The following is a 12,530-nucleotide window of genomic DNA, read 5'->3' as shown; positions in this document are numbered from 1 at the left end:
TTTGGGCAAAGCCCTGGTAAGGCTGCCCCTCAGGACATGACTTGGCCAGAGCATACAGGAACCACTGGAGGAGAAGCAGGCATAGGGGAGCAGTGTGGGACAAATGCCTCTTGTTAGACTGAGCTAACATGCTGATTAGGAGCTTCATGCAAAACATGCGTCTCTGATCATTGCCATGCCCAGATGAACTGTTTATGATATGGGAAGCATTGTTAAAATTATGTCACAGCAAAAGGAGTCTTAGAAAGTGACAGATTTGACCAAAATCAAGCTCCCATGGGAAGGTGATTTCAGTCGTTTGCAGTCTCAGACAATTGTTTGCTCTCTAATCTCCCACTACCCTCTCCAAACCCCTCTAGCATGGTAGGGGTGATTTCTCTGCTAGGTCAGGTACAGGTTCTGGTCCCCGGAGCCTGAGGGGAGGTGCAGATGTTTCTGTGGGCCCTGCAGGCTGAGGCAGGCTCTGGAGAAGGGGCAATCCATGCACTGGCAGGGTACTGAGCAAGTGCCCTTGGAAGAGACTTTCTTCTGCCTGTCCACTGTGGTGGAATGCATGCTCATTCCCTGTGTGGTGACTCAGGAGGATCTGGGAAGGCAAGAATATTCCTTCCCTGTGTGCAATGATGTTGGTGCTGCTTGGTTATGGGCATGGAGAATCATTGCACTTGCAGGGTATGTGGCTGTCCTGAAGGACATGTGTGGTCCCCAGGAGTGGTGGGAATGTACACTGCTCACCTGCCTGCCTGTCCAGAGCTGGGCAGGGCAGCAGGTCACTGAGGGCCTGGCAGATCCCATACCCACACCCAGAATAAGTCACAGCAGCAAGAGCTGAGGGCAGAAATCACCATTTGGAAAGTAGTTCTGGAACAAAACAAAAGTGTGTGTGGGGCAGGCATTACCAAACGTCGTGTGGCAGTGGCAGGAGCAGTTGGCACTGCGGTGCCTCACAAGCATCCAAAGCAGTGAGATCTCCCAAATCATCACATGTAAATCTCACACACGCCCGCCCCCTCCATATTTTATTACATAGATCACAGTTGGAAAGCTTAAATGAAAACAGTGTTTCTATTTCAAGAGCTTGTTTAACATCGTGAATGTGATACAAACTGTGGGCTTCATGTTTTTAATTAAGGTTACTTACCCTTCCATGCACGGAAAAAGAAGTCAATAGTTGCTAGCCACATACCACAGCCTGCAGCCGTCTCCCTTGAGGATGCAGCACCGGCTGATGGGAGCGCTGTGGCTCCCCTGCATCCCACAGTGGGACAGGAGCCCGGGGCACAGCAGGACTTCAGGCACTTGCCAAGCTGGAGCTGCAAAATCTCCTTGCCATTCTTTGCAACACCCCTCTATTGGCCCATGCTTGTGTGCCAGCTCCAGACAGCTGGTAGGCCAGGTTGGCATGCCAAGAAGGGGCAGCAAGGCACATTTCCAAGGGATATCGTGCAGAAAGAGCCTAAAAGCGGTGCTTTGGGTCTTAATGTGTCCCACTGGAGAAGCCAGGAAAAAATAAACTGTACTGTCAAGCTGAGAGGAGAATTTGCTCCTGAGGCTGCAAGTGATGGAGCTCCTCAGTGCCGGTGTTGCTCCAGCCCTTGGAGAGGCCGCAGCCCCAGCCCTGCTGCCTGGAGTGGGCAGCCATGCCACAGATGGCACCACTGGGGCTGGCTGTGAGCACTGCTCTGCCTGCTTCCCCCTTCTCCAGCCATGAGCAGCGGGAAAATCCAAAGGTAAAGCAGCTGCAGAGACCTGTTGCCATCCCTCACAACAGCTGGATCACTGCTGACCAAAGTCCTGAGGCACATACAGACAAGGATGAACGTGCTAAACCATGTTGGCTAAAAGGAGTTTGGTCTGCTTCTGCGAGGAGCCAGAGATGGCAGAGTAGCTTTAGAACGGGCTCTTTGTGCTCAGTCTGGTAGCTCCCAGATCACTGGAATAAGATAACGTAGGCATGAAATTAAATCTTTTAATGACAAATTTTGTTAAGTAGAGTCCCAAGAATGGAAGAACTGCCTCTTCTGAAGACTCTGCTGGACCAGTTCCTACAATAGCCACTGTTTTAGAGCAAGGAGGGTCTCAGTGCTCCATTCTTGGTATCAGCAAGGTCATCATACTGGACATACAACATCTGACAGGGTAGAAAATTATGTTGGGCCACTAGAAAGCAAAGATAGGTTCTGAAGTTGCCACCTGATTTTTGCATGCAAAGACCTGTGGAGAAATGAGCTTTAGAAGATTTCTCAACAAGACTGAAGGAGCACTTGAAAGACAATATGTGTGCTTATTTCTTTTCTTTATGCAAATTTGATTTGGATGAACTGGTAAGAAGGTGTGTTGGAATGGTGTATGCAGGAAGGAAGCACATCAATTTCCTCTGACCATCCCTAAAGAAGCTTTAGTGCTGGTGCTGCAGCAGGTAATATTGTCAAATTGCAGGGCCAAAGACTGTGGGGAGAACTTTCTGTGAACAACAACAGCACAAAGGTGAACTGAGGATGTTGTCAAGAGGGTGTTCTGAAACCTGGCTGATGTGACCATTAATCAAACCCTGGTTTCAGTTCCAAATAAAGTAAGACTGGACTGAGAGAAAATGATAGACGGTAGCTCCAGGGTAGCATTCAGCACAACTCAGGTATTTCTTTACTGTGTGCACCTGGGAAGGATGTCCACCAAGAGAGCTGGTCTGCTGTCTGCAGGCTGCTGAATGCTGCAGAAAGGTGGACCAGACATCACCTGACGAGAAAGCCAAAAAACAAGCCCTGTACAAATGCAGGAGATGACCTTGTGTGAAGGTCCAGTTCTTGCCTTCCACAAATCAGGAAATTCTGCATGCTATTTGTGTTTGGAAAAGAGTTAGTTGAGGGCATTGGCAGTTTGTAGAGGGGACTTGTGCTACAACATATAATATTGCAAGGGGAAGTAGCCAGGGTGCTTCAGCCGCAGGAAGAGGTTACCCATAAAGCTGTGAGCGTGGCTTTAGTCATGCCTGTGAGGTGTGGCGGGGCTGAGACCACTCTGAAGTCAGGGAACTGATCTTGCAAACGTAAGGAGGGGGCATGTGCCTCTTCCAAAGCTGCAGCTGGCCCCTGTTTCTTTTAGGAAGCATGGGGTCCTATGGGTGGCCTCCCTGACAACACCCTCAAACTGGGACTAGTGGCAGCAAGAAGCCCCAGACAAACTGCAGGCCTGGAAGCCCCCAACATATAGCTGTTGCTTAATCTAGAAGGGTGGAAGACCCAGTTCTATTCTACATATGTGCTTTGTCTTAAGAATTAAGAAACAAACCCAAAAGAAAGTCTCCAAACAAGGATCTCAGTTATTTCTACTTCCATCTGAACACATCCCCAAAGAGTCAGAAAAACAATCTCCCAACTTGTGCTCAAGGTCTTTATTTTTTCTCACTTCTCTGCACCACCTCCATTTTTTATTGCATTTTTTTAGGTTTCCATCCCCTTGGGCCATGTAAAACAAAACTCCTTCCATAAGGCCTCTGCTGTGCATCAGCTGCTGTGTGCAGTGGGCACGGGGAGGAGGAGGAGGGCCATGGTGTTTGTAGGAGAAGTGTTTTCCCAGCAGCCCATAGCTCAGGCTCAGCTGGGGCTCTGTGACCAGCCACAAGGGCAAAAAGGCTCCAGAGAGAGGCCAGGTGGTTTCCCTGGGAATGGAAATGGTGTGTAATGCAGTGTTAATTGGGAGGAAACGTGGTCAGCAGGAGAAGCTCTGCAATTTGGCCTGGAACAGAGTCGTTGTCTCGAGATGAAGCCTCTTGGATATTTAGCTTCATTTATGTGTGTGAACTGTTCTTCATTTTGTGCTTAGGATCCAGGTGGGGTCTGTGTGTGCCCCATGGGAGACTCCACTCATGGCACTTGTGGCCTGCCTGGTTTCTTCAGTTCTGTGCCCTCTGGGGAGCCAAGCTGTGTGGGTTGCTCCAGTCTGTACCATCGCTCCTCAGCTAGAGCATTTTGCTTTAACCCCAAGGAATACAAAGCCAGAGACTCAAGCCTTAAGTACATATATGAGCTCTTTTTTTCTGTAAAGAAAAACAGCAGCAGATCAAATGTCCCCAAAGAGGATGACGTTCTTAATTATGTGTAATGTATCAATATAATCAAAATTAGTAATTTTGCTATGTTTTATACATTTTATTCATTTAACTGAGCTTTAAATTCTGTACTTAATATTCTCAGAGCAAAATCACATCTTTGGTGTCTGTACTGGTCAGGGAGTGACTCAGTTCCATTTGATGTAGAATCTCAGATGGGTGATGTCTCTCCTACATTTGGAAAATGAATGTGGATTTCTTTGGATTTAACATTTACAGTGCAGGTCACATTGCAGAAATCACTGCTCTGAAAAGTTAAGTATAAATGCTGAACAGTTGATAACAATAGTAATTATAAATCTAATTTTTCTTCAGCCACCTGTGCAAAAATAAACACCCCATGCTCTCTTATTGAATTCCCTACTTTTTATCCCTGTTCTCTCATCTAGATCCACTGGAGAGCATAAAGTCAGGAAATTTTGCCACCAATATTCTTTAGTATTACAGATATAGAGGTCTATCCATAACTTGAAATTCTCTGCAGAATGGTTCAAACCATGATGAATTTTTGCTCTAACTTGTCTTTTTTGGGCAGGAAGAGAAGAGGATGTGCACATGTGTGAAAGCAAAGGCAGTGCAATAATGTGCAAGGACACTGTGATTGATGTGGTGTCTGCTTGGGACCCATCCCCAGGGACTTCCTCCACTAGCCCCAACTCTTGTGCATCCTCAAATATCCAAAAATGTCAACCAGCCCAGCAAGGCAGGGAGAAATGCGTGGGCTGAGGGGATGGAGGGGGCAGCTGTGAGGGTCTGACTCCCCCACTTGAGCTGCAGAGTTTTGTGTGACCTCAAGGATTTCACAATCCCCATGCTTCTCTTCTGCAGCTGTAAGACAGGAATAATAACGCTTCCTCCCCTTTCTCTGCTTCCTACTCTGCTTTTGGCACACTGCTAATACAAGAGGGCTTGATCTCAGTTGGAATCTATCACTGCTACTGACATGTTAATAATACCAGTAGAAACGTTTCCTCTTTCCTTTGTACTGACAGAGCTCTGCACGGGGTAGCAGCTCCCAACACGTCAGCCCAGAGCATATTCACTTTCAACCCCAAATCTGAGGCGTTTTCCGGACACAAGACAGAGAGGATGCAAGATTCAGGCTGACTTTTAGGATTTTAAACAGGGAGTAGTCATAACATGCTTCAGTTTGATGGTCCTCCAGTTATTGCATAAACCTCTGAATTATCCTCAGCCTCTTGGCTGCTTGCACGCCGTTAAACCTCATGCGGTTGAGTCAGGGTTTCGATGATTTTCTGTCTAGTAGCTCCTCTGGTAGATATAGGGTCCTGGAGAGGACAGGGAGAGTTGGAGTGCGTTGCCTTGGCAACACGGATGTGATTGAGGGGATTTTGTGTCTTGAAGGAAAACCCCAAAGTTAGTGCCAGTTTCTGTAAAGACTGTGTGGAGTCAGGCACCCGGAGCTGCCTGGGGAGAGCTTCCTCTGGGATACAGGATCCTGCTCTCTCTGGCTCTGCTTGGGAGTCACATAGTGGGGAGTTGGTTTCCCGCAAAGGAAGCCTGAGAAAATCTAAAGATAAAATAAGGTTGCGGGAAGATTCTTCTAAAGATGGCTTGCAATTAATGTTTTTGGCCTGAGTTTGAAAATCTCCTTTCTCATTGCTTGCAGTCATACAAAAACATCTCCCTAGCTGCTATAACTATTACATAATTGATAATTTATAAATCTCTAATGATTTAGAAGTTTTCTGAAAGTTGTCCAGTAATAATAAATATGTTTGTTCAAGCAGATCAAAAAGTCAGACCAATCATATTATCTGTTTAACCAGTACTGATAGCTGTGTTATCTCCTTTTTACAGAAGTGAGGTTCAACCTCTGTAAATAGCTGTAAAATACACAAATGCTATTTTAGCAGGGGCTAAAGCCAGAGACTCAAGATGCAATTTGGCTTTGATAACTACTGCAAGCCTCGAATGTGGCTACCCGAGGAGAGGCAACAAACTTGCACTCTGTCTGTGCTTTCCTGCTTGTGTACAGAATAGATGGATTCTGCAGGGTGCAAAACATGAGGTGTAGCAGCATAACTCATGTACACACTGTTACTATTTAATATTGGTGAGACTGAGGCATGCAAGCCAGCAAAGGAAATAGCTGGCACATCTTCATTAATTCCTTCTGGTTCTAAAGTAAGTAGTTTTCAGGAAATAATTCTCCAAGACCTTGGCTACACACACAGAGTATTTATTCAGAGTTGGCAGGGGCACCAGAAAACATATAGTTCATAGAGCCCTCATTTCTTTGGATCCCAAAGGTGTTTATCAAAAATGATTTTTATACAGATTAGAGCCACACACATGCACAGAACCATGCCTATGACAGTCGCTGTGTCTCCAAGCACTTTAGGTTTAATCATAACCCCCATCCACCCTTTGAATAAACTTCAGAAATTCCCCGATGGCATTGAGGGTTATTTTGAGAATGAGGAGACATCCACCTTAGCTTGGCAAGTGAATATTGGCTTCACAGGTTTTTTCCCTCCAAGTTACTTGAATATAACTATTATACTTTCTTCTGAATTGTAACTATTTGACTTGTGACCTCAAAGATACTTTACTTGTTGCTTTGAGATCTAGCCATGACTAAACCCAGAAATTTAGATATATATCCAGACTTTTTTATCTGAAAAATAGACTGAAAATCTTGAATATCAGTGTCTCTCATGAGATGTCCTGATTTCATGCATTACAACAGGGCCAGAAATAACACAAGAACAGCTTTTCTCACAGTATTTCAGTAGTTCTTTTCTGGCCATTGCCAAAAGCAGTATGTGAAGACATGCACGAACATTAAAGCAAACTCTTATTGGAATAGTTCAAGTTCCTTTTGCATTGTGGTAAAAATTCGTGTCAATTTTCATTCTATTCAGACTATTTCAACCCTTTCAGTACTTCAAAAATCCGTCAGTGTTTTTTCTTAATAAATCATTCTGCTAGCTTAAATGTGATTTGTGGGTTTTCATGTTTTTTCTTTTTCTTTTTAAACACAGGCCAAGGATATGACAAAGTGCTCAGACCCAAATTGCACATTTGATTGTACACATAAATGTTGGCTACCCCACTGGCTATCCCATCGGCTTTGCAAGAATTCCTCATTGTTATAATATTAAGCCTCCAGTAAGTGTTTGCAGGACTGGGACAGAAGGTGCCCTAGGATGCCCAGGGAAAGACTGCAACTGGCATCAGTGGGGTTGTGCCCCAGGGATAAGGACAGATTCAGTTTCAGGTTTGCATAATTAAATTGTTTCCTTCAAAGCTGTCAGCAGACTCAGGTGCTGGTCACCTCACAGTCTTTCCACAAAGTGAAAATGCTATGCGAAATGCTATGAAGTGAACTGCTTCAGCAGCCAGGGTGAAGCTGGGAGTAATGTAAGCACAAAGCAGAGCTGTAGCCTCCTCCTGTGGGCTCCTCCAGTGTGGGATGTGCACTGGGCTGGCAGCCGTGGCAGGGATGGGGCAGATCCTGGTGCTGTGCCTGCCCCATCCTGGCAGTGCCTGGGCAGTGCTGCAGCACTGCCCTGAGGTGCTCCTGCCTTCAGAGTGAAGGGCTCCACGCGTGCTCTGCCACACGGCAGGATGTGCTCTCCTGGAAAGGGGCTCTCAACCCACTCTGGAGCTGTGGTGGCATCAGGTGAGGTTACAAATCTCTCTGCAGAGCAAGCGTTTCCAGATGTCTGAGTCTGGGTGCTTCCCAGGGCATAGAGGAGATCAGCTAAGCCCTTTGGACTTTACCTTCTCCAGCAGGCAAATCACAGCCTGTCTTAACAGACCGATGCATCCCTTATTTGCCTTTTTGTTCTCTTCACCAATTCTGTAAGAAAAGAATTGTAGGGATGTGGTGAGCAGCTTGTCCATGCAGCACCTGCAGAGACACCTTGCACCTTGCCACTGCTGAGGAGCTGAGCACCTTACCCATGAGCTAGTCTCTAACCAGAGGGAAAGTGAACAGAATTTTGGACTACCCAGGGCAGTAGTGGAAGCTCAGATCTCCTGAACTGATCTGTTAATGGACTGCAAACTTTGCATCACCACATGGCACCAGGTGGTTGGCTCAAACACTTGGTGTCCTTAGGAGAGCTGTCACCCTGTCAGGTCCTGGCTGGAGAGGGTCAAGTCACTGCTATAATACAGAGGAGACCTCTAGTTTTTTTGCTGATACTCTCCCGAGGGAGAGCTGAGATATTAGTGTCTTATTGCAGACGGGTGAATCAGAGCATGAGAACACCTGCCTGGCAAGCCAAGAGCTGTCAGGCCATTTAGAGGATATAGTACAGAGTTTGCAGACCTGGGATTATGAATCCTAAAATCTTAAAACAAGAGGGCACTTCAGGAGCAGCCAAATCCTAGAAGAAGATTTTGCTGTTCACCTTTCTAGGACAATAACAGGACTAAAAAGGCCTAGCTGCATAGTATTTGAATTGAAAATTGATTTCCTTCTCAGCATTTGTTTGTCCTTCAGTGACCTGTAATATCTGCCTCCATGGGTTGGGATGCAGATATGTGGGAAGGAACAGATGGCCTTCTACAGTGCACAAGTGACACACTACTGCTTTTATTGAAGAAGCCTTCAATAAAGGATTCTTCACTGGGTCTCGTAGTTCAGAGAACTCAGTTCTGAGATATTTATCAAAGTTGTCCCAGCCACTGTCCTGTAAAAGGGATGCCTGGGCCCACTTGGAGCACTGTCTGTCAAAAAAAAGGCACTTTGACTTGTGTCTGTGTTCATGTGGGAGACACTCCAAGGATTGAGCCATTAACTCCCAGTTAAGGTAATTCTGTCTGGCAGCAGCACTAGATAGTTTGCAATGAACATTTACAAACCGTCCAAGGAATATGATTTCTTACACAAAAGATCCAGCTTTTTGAGGCTTTTACTCATGGAGCTGCTTCAAGCAGTCCTCATACCTCAGTCCTCCCTTGGATGGACTCTGCAGCCCTGTACCAGGCAGCTGATAGTACAGAAATGCTCGAAATGCCTGGAAAGGACACAGTCATGTCAATTGTCTCCAATGAAGGTAGCAGTCACAAACACATGGGTTTGCCAAAAGTCCCAGGCTAGTTCCAAGACACTTTAGTTTGTTTTCATTGCTAATCTACCAGAGACTGAGACTGCTCAGAGAGATACCGAGCATTTTGTGAGCTTTCCTTCCCCCTGCTTCTGTTGGGATCTGCCGGACAGCAGCCATCTGAGAAGGTTTTGGGAGACTGCACGGTTATCAGACTGAGACAGAAGGAAACAGTCCAAGCTGGAGGCAGGACAGCCTGTGCACATATTAATTCTTCAAGTCCTTTTGCTTCTCAGCAGCTTGTCAGGGCTGTCAGACTCAAGGTCTCACTGCAGCAGGGTCTGGACAGGCTGGAGGAATGCCCTGCTGAGATGCATCCCCATAAAATTCAGTTAATGCTGTAACAGACAGGGCATTTGGCTCATGGATCACTATGGGATCCCCATTAGAAAAAAATTCCTTTAAAACTTTCTGAAGCTCTCTTCTCATAGCAGAGAGACATGTACTTTTGTGTGTTTATGGAAAAGGGAGCAGCATGAGAGTAGTATAGGCCACATATCCCTTTTCCGAGCAGAGGCAGCGTTGATTCGTGTCCCTTGTTGGCCAGAATGATTTCTCAAAAGAAGGCTTGGCTTTGGACCTGGAAGCCTGGGTTGCCATTTCATTGATCCCAAAATCTGTGTTTATCAGGCTAAGAGACCAAATAATCTTTCCTTGCTTCTTGCTAAGGTCCTTCCTTAATACAACCTTTCTCTCTACCTCACTTCCTTCCATACAGCGATGTGACCGACCAGCACCTCCCCTGCAGCTGAAGGTGCAGCTGCTCTCACCTGGCCCTGCAGCAAAGAGCCAGGTGAGAGGCAGAGAGCATGAGTGCAGTCGTGCAGCCCCACTGCTCCCAGGGCTGGAGCACATTGGGTGCCTGCACATCAGCTCAACAAGAGGGAATCACTTAAAGTGACTCCTCCATCCCTCCCCTCAGACCTTCCTTGGGCAGGAGTGATATCCCACAATCCATGTCTGGAATTTTTATGCTGTTACTTATCACCCAGGGCTGCCCAGGGCAGTGTTCCTGCCACAGCGGGCTGGGTTTGCAGCTCATTCTCAGAAAACAGGAGCTCTCCAGGGGTAGCCTGGAGCCTCCCTTTGGCTTTCACTCAGCTGTTTTGCCATCATTTCTTTTCAGTTATTCAAGACGTACCTACTCAAATCACACTTGCCAAGGCAAAATGTTACCTCTCTCAGCAAAGTGGGATTTCACCTATTTTTCCACAGACTTTCTTAAATGAAACCTTGAAGGGGTACCTGCAGGTGGCAGCCACATTTTGTAACTGAATTCCCTCCACATTCTTACAACTTTGTAAAATTGCTAGTAGTTGATTACAGAAGCACAGTCTTGTTACTTCATTGGCCTGCTTAATTTAGAAATGTAAAGCTCATGGACTTTTGACAATTACTAACTTTCTCATTGTATTAAATTCTTAGACAGTTTTATTGATTCATTCTGCAGGGTTTTCCAAGGCTTTCTTTGGCTGGGTCAGCTTTTCTAAACTGCCACTTAGATTTGCTATGAAAATATATGCCTCTGCATCCAGTGCACGCCTTGCCAGATGCACAGTGGAAGCCCTGAGTCCAGGCCACCTATCAGCCCCCAGCCCAATGCTGCAGGGTTCTAACACCTCCATTGGTACTGGGAAACCCCATGGAGAAACTCTGTGCCTGATCTCAGCCTCTCAGGACTTAAATTTGAGGTTGCAAAAAGATGCTTCACATCACTAAAACTGATTGTGGAGTTCAGCTTTTTGGCCAGTACTTTGTGAGGTGCCAGCATCACAGTTGTGTTTTGTCCTAGTTGTATTGGTTGTCCATGATATGGAATAGATGTTCCAAGGTCACAAGGGGCCTCTCTCATGTCTGCTTTCTTTGAGGGAGACTCTGAGTCTTGCAGTTCCTGAGGGTGCTGTGGGACAGTTGAGCCTGCATTTCTTATCTCCCAGAGCAAGAATGTACATGGTAGAGTACACAGTATTTTCCTCTTAAAGCTGAGATCTATTTCAGTTCTTTTGGGATGGTGGGTGTGGATGTGGCAGTCTTGTAGGAGAAGAGACACAGGATTCAAATGCAGTTCCAGAAAAAGTTGAAGTGGTTTCTATTACACATTCCAACAAGGTTCAGAACAGATAAAGCAGTAATTAGATATCAGTAATTGCCAGTGGAACTAAAATCATAACATAGATCTCAGTAACTGTTGATGTAGAAATGTCCACAGTAGGGAGTCTACAGCCATACTTGTTGAGCCCTGAGACTGGTGAAAGGAGCATTTCTACACCATGAAGTGTCTTAAAGATATGCAAAAATCTGAAAAGCAACTTGAGGGGACTGGAAAGAGTTCTGTTTTGGGCTGTTGTGTTTTTTTTTTTTTTTTTTTAATGCCTAGTTTGGAAATAATTAGGCCTCAGTTTCTTCAGATAAATCATTCCTCTTTGTTTTGTAGTGCTTTTTTTAATGCTGAGTTTGGAAATAATTAAATCTCACTTTCTTCAGACAAATCACTCCTCTTTGTTTTGTACCTCTTCGCGCCACATCAGATCCAGCGCTTGGCAGTCACCTATATTCCTTAGCTGCTGCACTGAAAAACATTCACCTAGTCATTACATTCTGGGAAGCATACCAAGGCTGGCCCACAGATGTCCGCTTTTCCAAATATTTTTCCTTTTACATGACACCCCACCACAGACAGTTGTGGAACGGGTTGGAAGGAGGCATCAATCTGACCATAACTTCTCTTTCTGAGCATATTTTGCCCCTCATCTGCAAGTGTGTATGGAATAGTTCTCTCCAAGAGTTGCTCCAGCTTCACTTTGAATATTTTCCTGCCTAACCTCATGCAGGGGTAAGGACTAGGTAGTCTGCTTTCCAAATGGTGCTGTTAAAAAAACCAGTCAGCCATAAATGACTTCAATGGAGGTCTGCAGAGCAAGACCAGCAGCCATGGGGGCAGAGATTTTTCCCTATACTGGGCAAACACAGGACAAAAAAAGGGCAATCCTAGAGCCTCTGACTACTGCACCCATGGTGACTGAGCAGTTATCAAGGACAGCACGACTTTGGTTATGAGAATGAAGCAATGCTGATCTCTTCTCTCTGAACATTAGGAGCTGTTTTTCTTTCGGGCTGATCACCTCCTGGGAAGTGGGCAGGGCAGACCCACTGGTTTAATACATGATGTTGTCCTCCGGTGGGTCTCAGCTAAGCCCGAGTCAACCCCAGTCCCATAACCAAGGTTTTCATAACTGCTGACCATCTACCACCAGCCTCCTTCTCCTCTTTCTTTTTGACTTTTTGAGTGTCTGTTTGTCCCAATATGTGTTCCCCCACCCTTCCGTCATTGGAAGGTT

Source organism: Vidua chalybeata, chromosome 1 (assembly GCF_026979565.1).
Source record: "Vidua chalybeata isolate OUT-0048 chromosome 1, bVidCha1 merged haplotype, whole genome shotgun sequence".
Classification (NCBI taxonomy): Eukaryota; Metazoa; Chordata; class Aves; order Passeriformes; family Viduidae; genus Vidua; species Vidua chalybeata.
The sequence above is the reverse complement of the archived record's forward strand: the minus strand, read 5'-3'. Positions refer to the sequence as shown.